Genomic DNA, 19,390 nt, shown 5'->3' on the forward strand with positions numbered 1-19,390 from the left:
CCACATGTGAGCGGCCTCAAGGTCGACCTCTGCTCCCCTGCCAACACACATTGCGTCCGACCGGAGAGGTAGGAGGAGAACTACCGCAATACGGTGCCCCTCACCCCCATCCCCTCCAGCCGATGCAATAGGATACCATGGTCGATGGTATCGAAAGCCGCTGAGAGATCTAACAGGACTAGGATGGAGGAGCAACCCCCATCCTTTGCCCTCCAGAGATCATCCACCAACGTGACCAAAGCCGTCTCAGTGCTGTGACCGGGCCGGAAACCGGACTGGCGCGGGTCTAGATAATCAATTTCCTCCAGGTGTCGAGGGAACTGTTGTGCCACCACACTCTCAACAACCTTCGCTAGGAAGGGAAGGTTGGAGACAGGACGATAATTGGCTAACTCTACTGGGTCCAGAGAAGGCTTCTTAAGCAGGGACCTCACCACCGCTTCTTTCAAGATGGCTGGCAAGGAACCCTTGCTCAACGAAGCGTTCACTAGTCCCTGGAGCCAGCCTTGTGTAACCTCCCAGGCTGCCAGTACAAGCCAAACGATGCCCTCGATGTGATGTCCCGATGCCTGGAGGCTGTGCGGATCTGGATGGGGAGGAACAGACTCAAGCTCAATCCCTCCAAGACTGAGTGGCTGTGGTTCCCGTCATCCCGATTTGTACATCTTGTTCCATCTTTGACAATAGGGGGAGAAATTTTAGCCCCCTCAGAGAAGGCTCGCAACCTGGGAGTCCTCCTGGATACGCGGCTTAGTTTAGAAGAACACCTGACGGCCGTGACCAGGGGGGGCTTTTACCAGGTTCGCCTGGTACGCCAGTTGTGCCCCTTCCTGGATCGGGATGCTCTGTGTACAGTCACTCATGCCCTCGTCCTTTCTCGCCTAGACTACTGCAATGCTTTCTACATGGGGCTGCCCTTGAAGAGCACCCGGAGGCTTCAGCTGGTCCAGAATGTGGCCGCGCGGGTTGTCATGGGGGTACCTAGGTGCTCCCATGTCACACCCCTTTTAGACGGCCTGCACTGGTTGCCGGTTGTTTTCCGGGTGCGATTCAAGGTATTAATTATGACCTTTAAAGCGCTCCATGGCTTAGGCCCAGGGTACCTGCGAGACCACCTACTGCCACCAGTAGCCTCCCACCGTCCAGTACGATCCCACAGAGTTGGCCTCCTCAGGGTGCCGTCGGGCAAGCAGTGTCGGCTGGTGACCCCCAGGGGGAGAGCCTTCTCTGTGGGAGCGCCTTCCCTCTGGAATGAGCTGCCCCCGGAGCTCCGCATAATCCCTGACCTCCGGTCCTTCCGACGCGCCCTAAACAGTTGGCATTTCCAGCAAGCCGGCCTGGCCTGTTAATGTTAATTTTAATGTTAATTTATTTAAAATGTATTGTTTCTTTTTTAAAAAAAATCGGTTTGGTCTTTTTGGAAATGGGTTTAATCTTTTTTTAAAACTTTTGTGATGTGTGTTTTTAATGTTGTACGCCGCCCTGAGTTCTTTTGGAGAAGGGCGGCATATAAATCCAAATAAACCTAAACCTAAACCTATTACGAGCAGAGGAGTTGAGTACTCTACTTGTAAAATACTCTGAGTATCTGATTTGTTCAGATGCAACGTTGAAAACAAAGCTGTGTCTAAACCTAAATCTAAAAAACCTTTTAGACAGAAGGTTTTCTCTTGGCAACTCTTCCATACAAACTATACCTGTTCAGTCCTTTACTAATTGTACTGTCATGAATTTTAACATTTAACATCCTAACTGAGGCCTGTAGAGTTTGAGATGTAACACCTGGAGTTTTTGCAATTTCTCTGAGCATTGCATGGGCTGATGGGGTGAATTTGCTCGGACATCCACTCCTGGGGAGATTGGCAACTATCTTGAATTTTTCTACTTGTGAATAATCTTCCTCACTGTAGAATGATGGACTTTAAATTGTTTGGAAATGGCCTTATAACACTTCACAGATTGATGGATAGCAACAATTGCTTCTCTAAGATCATTACTGATGTCTTTACACTTTAGCATTAACACACCTCAAACTTTGGCTTTTATAAAAGTAGTTACACTTGCTGATAATCGATTGATCATGGACACTTGATTGGCATCACCTGGCTGTTACCTGGACTCTTTGTAGCTATAGGAGCAGTAAGGATATACTTTGTTTTTCATGCATAGCTTCTCCATTTTGCCTTTTTTTTGCAAAACAAATGTTGACATGGTATATAATATGTCATGTGTTGTTATTCATCTGCGGTTGTATTTACCTACTTTTAAGAACAGCTAAGGAACAGATGATTATTATGTCTTGATACATAAAATCACACACATACAGTACAAAAAGGTTACAATCTGATGAACTTCTGTTGAGAATCCCTAGTTTTATCTTCCTTTCCTATATAGTTTTCCTATCTGTTTTTTTCCAGGTTAGCCTTATTTTACTTAATAGGTTTATTTATTCAATAGAGAACTTTTATGGTTTCCTCCTCCTTTATTTTCTCTCTGTGTATGTGTAAGATTCTTTGACACTTCTATAAACATTGTGATTCCCCTAGTTTACTAATAACTCCCACTTATGCCCGGATGGTATTGTTTTGACTGTGTAAGAGCTGGCATATGGAGAACTGAAATCACTGTTAATTTATGAGTCACATGATTTATGTATGTTTTACTTTCTTGCACTAAGTGTTGCAAAGTACATCCGAAATGATAAAGGGACCTCATGAATGATTGTCACTTGTTTGGTATTTAAACAAATTTTCACAAATTGCATTTATAGTCAAATGCATATGTTAATTAATTGCAGAATTAGCAATTTATGCTATTGTCTACAAAAGGTAGCTTTTAATGTTCCGGTAGAAACAAAGAAGATTTTCAGCTTGCTTCACAAGATGCAAATGTACAGTGCTAAAAATAATTCTAACATGAAAGCGGCTTTCACAGGAAGGAATCACATCCATCGAGACACACAACTACTATGTTTCCATATCAATAGAAAACAGTCTTTCAGTATGCCCGCTGACTTGGCAACTATGAGGATTCTCATACAGTCAGAGGGGAAAAAGCTGATACCATAACTACCCCCATTACTAAAACAAATTAAAACCAAGCCTCATATTCAAAAGAAGTGCTTAGTATTCTATTACATAAGGTAGAGAAAGCATGAAATGGTCATTAGAAGCAAAGAGTCGGGAGTGGAGAGGGAGCATGCCTGCTGGTGAAGGTAAAGGTTACACTCACACATATATGTGCTAGTCGTTCCCAACTCTAGGGGGTGGTGCACATCTCCATTTCAAAGCCGAAGAGCCAGCACTGTCTGAAGATGTTTCTGTGGTCATGTGACTGGCATGATTAAATGTCGAAGGTGCACGGAATACTGTTACCTTCCCATCAAAGGTGGTTCCCATTTTTCCACTTGCATTTTACATGCTTTCAAACTGCTAGGTTGGCAGCAGCTGGGACAGGTAATGGGAGCCTGTTACACGGCACTAGGGATTCAAACTGCCGAACTGCCGACCTTTCTGATCAACAAGCTCAGCGTCTTAGCCACTGAGCCACCATATCCCACCAATTGGAGTCCACACCAATTGTAACAGAAGCATCTGTATTGAAGCACAGCAGGTGGATTGGGCTGCATTGCTTCCATCAGTAGAGAGAAAAACAGTACTTTTGATGCAAAGCCAGAAAATTCAAGTAGAGGTCACTTTTCCAGCAGGTAGAGAATGGCATCTCTTCCTACCTTCCCCAAATGGTAGGTGGTCCATTCAAATGCCAAGGCAAGGAGAAAGTGCAGATCACATCTTCATTAACACCAGCACAGTCTAAAGACTCTTCATGATCCAGCAATACAAAATATCAATGCTACAGAAGAGTAAAGTAACTATGATAAGCAAATTGGGAAAAATAAAAACGGCATTCATTTTAAAACAGTTGGAGCAACAATCTAGTAGCAATAATGGCATCATATATGAAATTTCAGAAGCTTGCGGGAAGAGGTTCAACTTAGATTACTTCTACAAGACAAGCAACATTCAGTCCGAAAAGTTAAATCTCCAAGGGAAGACTGTTCCAAAGCAGAAGGGTCATGATAGTGAAGCATACCTTCCTGGCATCAATTACCCTAACCTCCGTAAGTGAGTGACCATCAGTACATTTTCCTGTATTGTATTGAATGAGTCAGTTTCAGGTTGGAAATCATGATCCTACAAGCACTTCATTACAAATCTTTTTTATTGGTTAAAGCCAGCACTTTAAATTGTACCTTAAGATTCACTGGCAATTAATTAGCAGATTACAGCACAGAGGTAATATGTTTCTACAGTGTTTCCCTGAATAGAAGACCTGTCTTATTTTCTTTTTGGTCCCAAAATAAGCACTAGGTCATATTTTCGGGGAATGTCTTACCTGCTTACTTTAGGACCTCTGAATCCCAGACCCTGATACCTGTTGCGCCATTGCCCAACTTCTTCTGCAGCTGCTCACAGCAGGCTGCATGATACATTGTGCTGTTGTGTGCACAAGTGGTGGCAGTAGTGCAATGAGCCTTGTGCCATTTTGTCGTGAGCAGTGGCACCGGCTCAACAAGTCTTGTGGCATTCTGCTGCGAGCGGCAGCACTGGTGCAATGAGCCATATGGTGTCCAGCTGTGAGTGACCTCAAGTAGCTGCAGAATAAATCAGACAGTGGTGCGACAGGTGTTGGGGTGTAGGAGGCTGGGCTGTAGCGGTCCTAAGGTAAGCAGGTGCAGGTTACCTGGGGCTGTTCCACCACACCACCCCCATCCTAGCTTGATTTTACACCTGTGCCTTGCCCTACCTTGTACAACCAGACAGTGGGTGGGCTTAACTAGGGCTTATTAGGGTAGGGCTTATATTAGGTGCAGGCATGAAAATCGGGCTAGGGCTTATTTTCAGGTTAGGTCATATTTTGGGGAAAACACCCTACATGGTTCACTGCAGTTTTTTACCGTCTGCAATTTCCGAACTATTGTGACTGAAAGAACTAAGCAATCCAATGTACCAGTGAGGATAACACATTTCTAAGTCAGGCTTTAAAGAATCCAGTGGAAAATCAGTATCTTTTCTTTTTTTCTTGTCCTAACATGTTTGTGCAATATTCAGAAAAAGAAAATCCTGTATTCGAGAGTAAATGTCTCCCGGCACCAATCACAACTATTACCTCCTGCTACTATAAATATTTTAGCAATTTTCTCCTTCCGTCTTTTTCTTCCATTTCTCATGTTCAGTCATTCTGTGGCATAAGGGAACATATCCATACACCACAGAAATGTATTACAAATATTTAAATTGTTACTTTTTTTTCTGTTTCTGTTTAGGTTGCAAATACACCATTCCAGTTTATCACAGAAGCCTCAGCAAGTTCAGCCACCTAAATTTTTTACAGTATTTGCCCAAGTCCAAACTGATCAAGATTCTCCTAATTATCTTCTCCATTCCCAAGAGCCTATTTGTCCTGGATTCACTAATCTATAACCTTGTGGCTCCATGGAAAGCTATCCAGGCAGTTAACCTTTCTTGCCATTCAATAAAGGGGACAGATGAGGTACGACTCGAAGAAAATGAGGAATAGCATATTACAACATAAATACATAGTAACTAGCTGTCGTGCTCTATAAAAGAGACTATGTGATCCTAACTGTAATGTGGCCTACTTAACAGTCTAGGCTGAAAATATAACTGCTCCTACACAGAGAGAGAGAAAAAGAGAGCACCTAAATTGCCTAAAGGTGTGTAAGGATATGCTGCTCACCTGCAATACCCTCAGGTGGATCAAGATTGCAGCTGAAAAGCTAAGAGGGGCTTTTCTGAATGGAAAATATAGGCTGAATGGCCTCACTTCCCTTCTCTTTCCCATCAATGCAGAAAGTAAGGAGACAGAAAAGGGGAAATAAATAATAATCCCTGAACTCTTCCCTTATGAAGGGAACGTGCCGCACCTACTTTGGCCAGCAAGATCAGGATTGCCAAACTTACCTCTAAACTAGCTAAACAGAAATAAATTACTGTATTTTTCGGAATATACAGTAAGATGCACTCCCCCCGCCCCCAAAAAAGAGGGTGAAAATTTGGGTGCATCTTATACACCAAATCAGAGGTGGTATTCAGCAGGTTCTGACCAGTTCTGGAGGACCGGTAGTGGAAATTTTGAGTAGTTCAGAGAACCAGAAAATACCACTTATGACTGGCCCCACCCCCATCTATTCTCTGCCTCCTGAGTCCCAGCTGATTGGGAGGAAATGGAGATTTTGCAGTAACCTTCCCTGGGAGTGGGGTAGGAATGGAGATTTTACGGTATCCTTCCCCTGCCATGCCCACAAAGCCATGCCACGCCCACAAAGCCACACCCACCAATCAGCTGCTCAAGCTGAATCAGGCTGCAATAATGTGCTGAAGCTGACCTGGCTGCTTGCTATTTGCTGCAAGGACGTGTCAGAGTTTGCAGCAGCAATCGCATTCAGAAAGCACACACAAGTAACTGATTCAGCAGGATTCAATAACTTCTCTTTATATATAATATAAGTAAATATCCAATACCAAAAGCAGGTTTTCCAAAGTGGTAGTTCAGCAGAGGAGAGAAGTTTCACTTTCACTTTTTGTTTCAGATATCAGCACAGCATGCAGCTTTAGTACAGAACAAGCCACGCCCTGCCTTCTTGCTGTCTCCTTCCTTATTGCTCACACCGTAAATACTGTTTGTTTCCAAACAGCCCTCAACTCTCTCACACACCCATAGGACGCTAGCCAGATCAATACCATGGATGCTGCTTAGGCAGAGGCAGATATTTTTTTTTTCTTATTTTCTTCCCCCAAAACTGCGTCTTATACTCCGGAACATCTTATACTCCGAAAAATACGGTAACTCTGTCCTGCCAGAGCAGCAAATGGGGACAGAACACTATTAATCTTTATAAGCACCTTTATCTTTGCTTCTTTAATAACAAATGGGTACATTTAAAAAGAAGGTAATTAGACTGCAACCACTGCCCATTTTCACCTGTTTGGAAGAATCATGTGGTCTATTTGGAAATCAAGAGTTCTTGAAAATAAATAGGATTCAGAACAGTGGTGTTTTGCTTGGCAGTAGACCATCTTCCGTATTTTTTATTTGAAATTAAAATCATACTTAAGTAAAATAATGATTAGCAGGACACCTGTTCTAGGCTACGATAGGTTTTAGGACTGTTGCTGACCATAGGTTTCTGGTGGGACATTTATCTTCCCCAAATATTACATGTTTTACTTTTATACTATTTTTAAGTAAAAAAAATATTAAAAAGAGTCTTGGGACATATTAAATATACAGAAAGTGGTCAATGTTTTTTTTTTCCTCTTTCCCATCTGCAAGCAAAAGATAACGAACTTTGGGATTGAACAAGAGTTTAGGATTAGAGTATAAAATGCAAAATCCCTTCTCTTGCTTAAAGAGGCTCTCTTTAGGTTTGGCAAAATTCTTTATTGTTCCAGTTAAAAAAAACATTAGTTAACAATAATGCAGTGCATTCAGGTATATAAATCTAGCGAGCTAGAGATGGATATTGATTTCCCTCTTTTAAAAAGTACATCATTAGTATGCTTTGCTTTTTTAATTGTTACAATCCTTTTATTTTACATAAGACAACAATGTATTCTCTAGAGAGATATTATTTATGAGTGAACAGATAATTACTGAAGTTGTGCAATTATTGTACTAATTGTATTCTTTACTAAAGTTCCAATTATTACATTTGGAACTTTAGTAAAGGTTCCAAATGGAATATATGTTATCTTTATGATATAAAAATGGAAGCAATCACTTTTATTTTAATATCAAAACATCTAGTGTATTATTGTTTAGAAATATTTTTAAAAGAAGAAAAAAGTAAATATACTTAATTTAATTTAATTTATTTAATTTCTAACTTCCCCTTTCATTGTATTCTAACTAATTTGCATTGTATGTTGGTATAAGGGAAAAGCTTTTTTGAATTCGTCCTGATTCATTACAACATAATATTGGTTTCTTTTTATTTAAATTCAAGATTTATTGAGCTCTAAAGATGGGTTTCAGAGTGAATGCATAATTCATGCCATATAGAGGCAAACTTTCCCATTTGTGGACGACTCTGTCTTTCTTCTCTTGTACAGCCATTTCTGGATCTGTTCTAGAAACTCTTTGGACCATTTGATTTCATTCAGTACTGTATGTTTGGATAATGAATTGTGATCTTGTATTTGTTGACGTCTTAGGTGGTGCTAATACAAACAGATAGCAATAGCACTTAGAAAGTGGTGAGTTGCTAACCAGTTTACTGGTGGTTCGTTCGTATGTACTCACGCACATGCACGCAATGCTTCTGCACATGCACAGAAGCATCGGGCCGGTGGGCATAGCCTCCTGCTGCCGCCACTACCGGTTCAGCTGAACCGGGCCAAACCAGGAGCAACCCACCTCTGCACTTAGACTTATATACCACTTCACAGTGCTTTAGAGCACTCTCTAAGCAGTTACAGAGTCAGCATATTGCCCAGAACAATCTGTGTTCTCATTTTACTAACCAAGGAGGAATGGAAGGCTGAGTCAATCTTGAGCTGCTCAGGATTGAACTGCTGGCAATGGGCAGACTCAGCCTGCAATACTGCATTCTAACTACTGCACCACTATGGCTCATATATGTGATGGGATGGAATGGGAAATCAAAGCAGCAGCAACAAAACCATAAAAAGGACTGAAGAACTGCAAGAATAAATTCAAACTGTCTTTTGAAATGTAAACACATAGCAATAAAAAACAAATGTACTGTACACAATGTTTTTTCTGTAGATAAATGTTTATGAAATATTGTGGCAAAGAACCAAAAATGTTTTAGTTCAGATAACAAAGATAAGTCATTTGAAAATAATCAATAACCAATTATTCCCATTTCTATAAGATACAATTTCATTGATTGGACTGAGACTGTTTTCATCTGTCCAATGCTTCACCAAGCTGTGTCAATGCAAGAGTCTTCCAAGACTGTTTTTAAAATGACTTTTGCAAATGTCAGAGCATTTGTTTTCTGGTAAACTAAATGTGGAATGTATGAAATATGTACATAAAATGTTGAATGCAAAATAAAATATTCACAGATCATAGGATCTGATGTTGGTGTACTTTTCTCAAGCTGCTCCATTTTAGCTCTACATCTGAACAACATCTTATTCAATCCAAAATGCAGGTACTGTAAATATAATCATGTAAGTATACTATGAGAATAAAGTCTTCAAGAGTTGTGTGGACTTTCAGTTTTAATAAATGAATATATAAATAAATCAGACCAGACCTAGAGTATTGTGTTCAGATCTAGACAACATACTTTAGAAAGGACACTGATAAACTGGAGTAGAGAGCAGCAAAAATAAGAGGCCTGGGAGAAAAAAAATATGAGAAGTGATTGGAGACATTAATTTGGAAAAGAATGCAAGGAGACACAATTGCGGTGTTCTAATATCTGAACTAGAAGACCTCCAATGTCCCTTCCAACTCTGTTATTCTATTCTATTCTATTCTATTCTATTCTATTCTAAGAATGTCAGCTAGAATACAGGACCGAATTGTGTAGAGTTGCTTTGAAAAACAAGGCAAGAATCAACAGATTGAAATTACATTTTGGTTAGACAGAAGGAAAGATTTCCTAACGGTAACAGCTGTTCAGCAATAGAACAGAATGCCTCAGGGGGTGGTGGACTCTCTTCACTGGAAGCAGACTGAATAGCCATCTGCCTGGAATGCTTTAGTTTTGAATTCCTGCACCAAGAGGGGGTGATGTAGAAGACTGCCAAGATCTCTTCCAGGTCATATATTCTGTGAGTCCATAAAACTAATGGCAATATGTTATATAACAGAGAATCCCAACGTATACAAGACACACTTCTTTAGCTAGGGCAAAACCTAATAAAATGCTGGGCCAAGACTTGTTCTTCCTCATTTGTATCATCCTCCTGAACTCACTTCATACCTTGCTCAAACTCATTGAATGTAATTACTTTTCCACATTCTTCCAACATTTCAAAGAGAGGGTGTGTATTATTCTCAGTTGGCTATTACAGATGAATCTTGTTTCTTTGCAGGTTTATTACAATGGTATGTTCTCTGCTTATGTATGCTTGTGTCTATTTGCTTTAACTGATTTCAAACAACATAATTTTATTATGCTGGCATAATTCTTTGATTTTTTTGAATTATTTCCTATCTTCCTTCAGGCAGACCAATATATTGCAATGGATATTTATTGTTGGGTTTTTATTGGTACATGCTTGACGATAGACTGCTCCAAAGCACTGCCATTCTCTGTGACTGGAAGACATGTGTCTGTCACATTGTTCCTCATAATCCTCTTTTTCCTTGCTGATAGTCAAAGGAATAATGAAACAGAAACGTTTTGTGTTGGGTCTTGACATGACTTAATTCCCATCATTAAAACATGACTCTATCTTTCTCTCTTTTCTTCTAGATTATTTATGGAAGAAAGCACTTTTGCTCAGAACTTGGGGTTTCATAGACCAAGCCATCTTATCACCATCTTACCAGGAATTCTCATTGAAAAGTTGACTGACCTGAATTTCCCTCCCCTCACTTGTGAATGGATCAAAGACTTCCTGACGGATCGTCCACAAACAGTAAGGGTTGCGTCTTTTACATCTTCCACATTGATGCTCAGCACAGGCTCCCCTCAGGGCTGTGTGCTCAGCCCATACCTGTACTCGTTGTATACATATGACTGCATATCCTCTGATCCATCCAACATCATAATAAAGTTTGCAGATGACACAACAGTGTTGGATCTCACCGCCCCGAGTCCCTTTTTGGGAGAGGGGGCGGTTTAGAAATCTAAATAAATAAATAAATAAATAAAATAATAAATAAATAAATAATTGGAGGGAATGAATCAGCATACAGGGAAGAAGTCCAGAAGGTATCCGCATGGTGCACAGGAAACAACTTACATCTAAATACTAGTAAGACAAAGGAGATGGTGCTAGATTTCCAGAAGCACAGAGAGGAACTTGCCCCACTGTATATCGAGGGGGGCTTTGTGGAGACAGTTTCCTCTTTTAAATTCTTGGGAGTGCTTATTAGTCAAGATCTCACCTGGAAAAACAACATGTCTCTGGTGATTGGAAAGGCCCAACAGAGACTTCATTTCCTTAGAGTCCTGCGAAAAAATCAGGTGGAACAACGGCTGATGATCACTTTCTATCGGTCCACCATAGAAAGGGTCCTCACATATTGTATTACAGTTGGTATGCTGGTTTAACAGCTGCGGACAGGAAGGCACTAAAGAGAGTGATCAATTCAGCACGAGAAACCATTGGTTGCCCTCTGACACCACTGGATGACATCGCCAGATCTTGCTGCTTCAGCAAAGTATGGAAGATACTCAGAGATGATTCACACCCTGGTCAGTATCTCTTTGCACTTCTACCATCAGGCCGAAGACATCAAAGTATAGCCAGCCAAACAAACAGATTTAAAGATAGTTTCTATCCTTGAGCTGCGAGACTTTTAAATACAACCACAATCACTCAAAGCACACACTAGTTTTTTTTTCTTTTTCTTTCTTTTTTTGTTTCTGTTATAATTTTGCACCAGTGAGGTTAAAACCAATTTCGTTGTATTTAAGTACAATGACAATAGAGATTATACTTACATTTAACTGCAGTGGATAAACACTCACAACCTGAATGTATATATAAAATCTCCTCTGTTCCAATATCTGCTTGCCTCTCATTGCCATATTCAAGATGGGACATTTTGAGACCAGTTATGTACCCATGCTTCCTTACCACTGAAACTTACATATGAGTGGGGAAATTCTGAATGAGCTCTGAAGTTTACAGCGTGACCTTAATCTCTGTGTTACCTATTCTAGTATATAAGAAAGTCATCATATTATTATCCAGGCTTGTCCTTTAGCATCTTTGTCACAGACTTATAGCACTGGGAAATATCACTCCTGGTATCCACAAAGAATTGCATCTGCACATTCACACTACCCTGGACCCATTCTTAATAAAAAGAAGAGCCACCTAAATGTTTGGTATCACTTATGGTCCAGTAGTATATTAAGTGCTTCAGCAAAGCACTTACCGTATCAATCGGCGTATAGCACGCACTTTTTCCCCCGAAAAATAAGGGGCAAATGATGTATGCGTGTTATACGCTGATATAATGTACATACCGCACAGCAGCTGCTAGGAGCATTGGTGCCACTGCGCTGCGGTTGCTGTGGCTCTGGCTGAAGCTCCCGCTGGGCACGATCCCTCCCGGCTCGCGGCACGGATTTGGTTGCCTCCTGCCACCCGGGGGCCACCCTCATCTTGGGGCCCTGCGCTAAGTTGCCGCCATCTTCGTCCAGGAGAAGCACTTTTTTGGTTGGGAGCACACGGCCCTTTGCGTCATCTCCTCCTGCGCCGCCAGTCTGGCGCATTGGCGGCGGCGGCGCGGCGTGCTCTGCTTTCTTTCGACTGGGGAGGGGGGTCGGAGGAGGAGAAGAGAGACGAGGGAAGGGGAGAGATTTGGGGAATTGCCTGCCACTCTTGTGGCTCATCCTCGCCGCTTTTAGGATCCCCACTGCTGATGTTCTGGCTCGAGGGGGAAATCTCCCAACTCTCCTCCATCGCCCTTCAAGGAAGATGGATGCACCGGGGATCCTCCGGGATGAGTGCCTCCGGCGTGTCCCTTGCATCGCTTTAAGGCATCGGTTGCGGAAGACCCAGTTTCCATTTGGACCTGCGCGCCCCTTTCCCCAAAGCTCTAACCTATGGCGCGTCTAGTGGCTCTTTCACCTACAGGCAGCCGCCAGCTCTTCCCGAGCCACTTCGTAGTGCAGAAGGCACGCAGTTGCATACAACTTTCTCTTCTGGCTTTTGCGGTTCCTTTTTATTTATTTTTTTAAAGAAGAGAAGCTGTGCGCTGGAGTCTGACCGGAGTCCTTTTGCCGAGAGAGGAGCAAAAAGCGCTAAATCTCGTTTTGCCAAAAATCAGCCCTTTCGCGCTATTCTCTTAGTTCAGAATTTGATTGAAGCAAGTTCTTTTTCGCAGGGCTAGAAGGGGGGGGACCTTTCGCGTTAACTGTATTTAATAACAAGGACACTGCTATGTTATGCATTCTATGTACCTGTGCGGTAACGCTTTGGAGTAATACAGATTTTGCCTTCCTAACTGAACTTGATGGTAAGGACATTCCTTCCAATTCTGAAGCTTATTGCATCTACTATAGAGAGAAGTGTTGGTGTTTGAGGGGCTGGAGTAGGAGATAACAAGCCAGTCTGTTCTGTCCTGCTGCACTCCTTATTAAAGTAACTAATCAGAGGGTGGGGGATAGTCTAGTTTTAGCCTTTAAAATAGGTTCTTGCTCTCTTCTTGAAGGGAGAAAAAAACTGCAGATGAATTTAAGGGGAAGATCAGGCAGCATTTAATGCCTATCCACCTATTACATCCAGATACCTCCAAGACTATTCATACTAATATTGTAAAAACAGAATATCCAAGTTTCTTTGTTAAAACAGTTGCTTTTACTGTCCTTTTACATTATTTACCTTATAAGTGGTAATAATATTAATAAAAAAAGTTCTGAGCTACCCTTATTTTGCTTCAAAGTTCTTTATTTGAAATTTAAATTTTTTTCCTGAAATTTCCCTCTTAAAATGAAGGTGCATGTTATACGCCTGTGCATGTTATACACCGATAAATACGGTACTTTGCTACAAAGAAGAGAGGGTCAACCTACCTTGCTTCCCCAAAATTACGACATGTCCTGATAATAAGGCCATGCCACATTTTTCTGGTGGGCAAAAATATAAGCCCTCCTCCGGAAATAAGCTCCTTGGACAATCCCCCACCTCCAGCCAGGCAGAGTGCCGCTCACTAACCTAGCGGTATCCCAAAGGTGCCAAGCCACGGGAACCGGGGGGAGGCAAAAGTGATCGCGTTGCTTAGCGCCTTCAGGATACCACTAGGTTGGTGAGTGGCTCTGTGCCCAGCTGAAGAAGAGGGTTGCCGGGCGGCTCCCAAACAGGCACTCCCATGAGTGCCTGTTCGCCGCCGTCTGGCTCCTGCGGCTTGGTGCCTTCAAAATGGCAGTGAATGGCGCTCTGCATGGCTGGAGAGGGGGTTGCACGAGTGGCTGTTCTGCTCTCACTCACACGCCTGCCAGCCTCACGATGCCCTGGCCCAACTCTCTCCGCAGAGCCAGGGCACCTCCGCCGCTGCCGCCGGTGCTGCCGCCGTCACATGGCTTTTTCTGCGGCTTCCAAATCGAGTCTTCCGGCAGTGGCCGCTTTGGGTATACATTCTATGGTTGTGGGCCAGCTGCCAGCAGAGCGTACAACCATAGAGCGTACGCCCAGAGCGGCCACTGCTGGAAGACTCAATTTGGAAGCTGTTCTATCCTCGACTTACGACCTGATAGAACAGAAGCCACAGAAAAAGCCATGCGGCGACACCGGCAGCACTGGTGGAGGAGCCCTGGCTCTACAGAGAGAGCTGGGCCAGGGCATCATGAGGCTGGCAGGCGCGTGAGCAAGAGTGGAACAGCCGCTCATGCAACCCCTCTCTAGCCGTGCAGAATGCCATTCACTGCCATTTCGAAGGTGCCAAGAGCGGGAGCCGGGTGGTGGCAAACAGGCACTCATGCAGCTTGGTGATACCCCTAGGTCAGTGAATGGCGCTGTGCCCGGCTGGAAAGGGGGTTTGCCGGGTGGCTGCTTGTGAGTGTGGTCGCTTCATTGCTGCTGTGTTGCGCTGCTGTGACAACGCAACACAGCCATTCGCCCATGAGGCTGTGCCCGGCTCTTTGGGTGCCCACTCGTAAGAGAGCAGCCGCCTGGCAACCCCAAAACAATAAACCCTCCCCTCATAATAAGGCCCAAGCCATATTTTGTATGTAAAAAGACAATAAGATCCTGTCTTATTTTCGGGGAAACACGGTATTTTCCAAAGCTCTTGAAGGCAGGACAAGAAGCAATGGATGGAAACTAATCAAGGAGAGAAGCAACTTAGAACTAAGAAGAAATTTCCTGACAGAACAATTAATCAGTGGAATGACTTGCCTCCGTAAATTGTGAGTGCTCCAACACTGGAGAATTTTAAGATGAGATTGGCTAACCATTTGTCTGAAACGGTATAGGGTTTCCTGCCTGAGCAGGGGGTTGGACTAGAAGACCTCCAAGGTTCCTTCCAACTCTGTTATTCTGTTATTCAAATGTGGCTGACTATTGATTTGAAGCTGCATCCTCTATGTGACACCACTTCCCTCTATTTCAGTTCTGTTGTACTCCTCAGGGCCTATTTTATTTCCACATTATGGCTGTTCAAGGTGGAGTTGCTTAGCAACACTTCAGCCGGCCTCTGTCTTCAAAAACAATTGTATACAAATATCCATTTATTAGTAGAATTATCAGATCTCCTCCCTAACCATTCCACGGAATGAATAGTCATTTTTTAAAAGGACTAATTGGATAAGCTTTGATTATCTAATTTTGGTGTCAGCTTCCAGAACATTTATTATTGAACCTACTAACAAAAACAAACATACAGCTCCTAATAAATTCCCAGTGCTCAGCTATTAACTAGAAGATCACAGCTCCTGAGACAACTTCACTGAAGGACTGAGTCTTGGCCTGCTTGTGATTAGTGCTACGTTTGAGTATTCTACCACTATCCATTAATCTATGTATCTAAACAAAAAAGAGATAATTGTTAAATAGGTCTGCATTGCTCCATGGCAACTGTATTTTCTTGGTGCTTATAAATTATTTTTTAGAATTCACAATCTACAAATAACGTAAGATTTGTTTAATATGCAGTCAATTATTTAAAACATTAGTGCTAAATTAAATGGCCCAGAAAAATTTGCATTGTCCTCTCCCGCTTTATTCTACTGAATTATGAAGCACTTTGTGCATTTATTTATTTATTTCATTTACAGTATATAGCCATCCTCTAATATTGAAAGGTAACTCCCAATCAATAATTAAAGCAACATCAGTTTTTTTTAAAGAAAAATAGTTTGTTAAACATACTACATAAAACTATTAAAACTATAAAGATTTACTATTAAGCACCAAAGTTAAATTTCCAACATCCTTGTTAAATCCTCTCATCCTGTCTCAGTGCTTACTGGAAAAGCTACATCTTAAGTGCTTTTCAGAAGGGTAGGAGGAGGGAAAACAAGGCATTAAAACCATTCAAAGGGGCAGAGGTATCACTCGAGAGGACTACCATTACAATTTTGGAGTATTCTGGAAAGTGCAGCAGTACTCCATATTGTTTTGAAGAGCAAAGAAGAGTGGGGTTTTGGTGTCCCTTCTTTTTTCACCTATTGCAATAAGATGCTGCTGGGGGGGGGGGTATAACCAAGAAGGCACTGGGTCAATGAAGGAACATTTCCTTTCTGTGACTTGAAGACAGTGTCTGACTATGCCACCTCAGTGCTATGATTAATATTGGCCATCTTGAAGTTAATAATGTACTACTGGGAGGACTGACAATTGCTAGGATGACCTAATGCAAAAAGGGGGTAGATATCCTGCACATGTAATAGCTGGTAGCATATCAGCAGGTGTCTTTGCCAAGCATACTTTATTCCTTGAAATCCTGTTCTGTTTCATTGCTAGAAGTACAAGAACATTCTTCTCTTTGTCATTTGGCCTTCTTTATTGGCATCTAAAACAGAATTGCAACACCACTCCAGAAACTGAGAAAAGGAATGCTAAAAATATCAAATGCATTTGCCAATAATGACTGTACCACATGGGAACCTTTCTGGTTTTCAAAATAACACTCCTGCCTTCCCCAAAACCAAACTTGATGTTGGCTACAACAGCCACAAATGAGGCTTAAAAGCCTCATAAACCTTTGATATGGAGATGTAATGATGGAAGGCAGTCTCTTGTATTATTTAATAGGGCACCTTCTGTAACACGATTCACTGATGTCTGGTACTTTGTTTCTAAATGCATTAGAAAAATCCAGAAGCATTGAAAAACATTTCTTCCACATCTGTAAAGGAGTAACACTTCAAAAATGTGTCAGAAGGATATATTATGGCTTTAAAAAAGCATGAGAGAAGGAAATCTATAAATCCAATGATGCTTCTTTTATCCTCCCTGTCATCTTCAGAAATGACCAAGTATCAAGTCAAAATAGGCTAGCAGTGTGTTTGAATAATGCTTCTGTCACAAGACAGCTTATAGTTTTCTTTGGGAAACTGCAGAGATAAAAGGGAGTTGTCTTCCCCTAAATATTGTCATTGGATAATTTGTTCTAAAATGAAAACTAGAAGCACCATCAGTCTCCATTCTAATTTTTTGTACTTAGACATCATATACACTTGTGATGAAAAAACCATTTGAGCTGTCTTCGATAATAATGTATGGTATGTATGGTATGAATTCCAATTGGAGAATTTTAACAAAGTTATTCTAAAGGTAAAAATAAAGGGAAAGCTGAAGACATTGCTTTGTCCTCCTATTCTCTCTCTCTCTCTCTCTCTCTCTCTCTCTCTCTCTCTCTCTCTCTCTCTCTCTCTCATTAAATAAAACTCTAAAGATAGGGAATATTTACTAAAACCATTTATCAATTCAGATCATGAGGTTCCAGATGGGTTTGTTTAATTTTCTTTGAGTCTTATCCATCTTTGCATGGACTGCAGTCTATTTCCATCCACAGTTTTCCAGTAGTTCAGACCAAATGATGAAAAAACCCTTCTCCCTCTATCCTGCTTCCAGAAATCACCCATTGATCAGACAATCCAGCTAGCCAGGGACTAGATAACATTGCTGTAAATCCATCTAAATTTCTTAGAGCACAAGGAAAAGCAAGACAGCCTATTGGGATAGATGGGGTTTCAGTGAGTCCACGAGAAAATTTAGGTGGTCCGCGGAAACAGTATTTGCATTTTTTATATTGCACTATAACTATGCTCCCTGGGCCAGATAGATGCAATGAATGCTTGTGTTGCTGCAGAGAGTCTCCCCCTTCAGGGTCTTTTTGTGCAGGTTGGGGAGGGGCAGAAATTCCGACTTGAGTCTGCTTCAGCCTTCTGGTGCAGGGCTTTGGGTGAAGGCTGGAGGGAAGTGCCACTGGTGGCGAAGAGTTAGAGGGTCTTGTTGCAGTGGGACTGCATCATGGCCTGGAACTGGCTGACCATCTCAGCCCAGTGAGCCTCCAGGGGCTGGTACCTGGCCTTGCAGTCCCACAGGTCTTTCCTCTGCTTGGAAAGCCTCCTCTCGTAGTCCTCAGTGATGTGCTTCTGCTGAGCCTCAGTCAGATTCTTTCTCATGGTGGCTGCTTAGCTCCAACAACTGGTTCCTGTTGGGGCCCTAAGGAGCCCGGACAGGCAGGCGATGAGTGGCTGGGAGGGGAGGGGTGAGTAGAGGCCAGTGAGGCATCCCTTGATGTGAGTGACATCAAGTTGGCCATGCCCACCCAGTCACATGACCACCTAGCGAAGCCCACCCAGCCAGTCATTAGGCAGATCATAATAGTGGTCCACGGGATTTAAAATTATGAATTTTGTGGTCCCTGAGATCTGAAAAGTTGGTGAGCCCTGATTTAAAGCAGTGTCCCTAACCTTTTTGGCACCAGGGACTGTTTTGTGAAAGACAATTTTTCCACAGGCTGGGGGGGGGGGGTTTCAGTTTTGCTTGCACATCCACCAGTCAACGCCAGCTGTGTAGGCCCGAGCATTGGGGGTCCCTGATCTAAAGAACCAAAATATCACTTAGTGTGTTATGAATATTATTTTTAAAAAACCTGGTTTTTTTTAAAAAAAAACCCTTTAATCATGTTGTAATTTTACTTTATAGTTTATGATCAGAACAATCCCAGTAAATTGATGTCATCTTTTATTGTGAGAGGAAGGTGCAAAAGAAAAATTAGTTTCACCTCTTTTTAATTTTTCCACTTATCATAACCATGTATTGCCTACCTCATAATCACTATGCATTCAGAGGTGCTTCAGAAATAATGATAAGATGCTACATTGAAAGGGCTAGAATTCAACTGGAGTTATGAACAAAAGAATTTTTTCCCCTTGTCATGCTCACCAAAATAAAGGTGAGGAGCAGCCTTTCAGGCAGATGGAGAGCACATAGATAATGCCATTTAAAAGATGTTGTAATGCAGCTAAATTAGTTTTAGCATTATGGCCAGAGTAATCATTGAAATAACAAATTGATTGCTTGACGGAAGCAGAGCCAGCAAATAAATGCTTAGGAGGAGGCTACCAATTTACATACTTAATATTGCAAAGATATTATAGTAGAATAAAACAATTTGGGGCCAAGTAATTCAAGTGAAGAGTAGAGCAATTACACAATGTGAGGAATCAAACTTCCAAAGGGAACAAAACTATTTT

Source organism: Natrix helvetica (assembly GCF_964273705.1).
Source record: "Natrix helvetica genome assembly, chromosome: 3".
Classification (NCBI taxonomy): Eukaryota; Metazoa; Chordata; class Lepidosauria; order Squamata; family Natricidae; genus Natrix; species Natrix helvetica.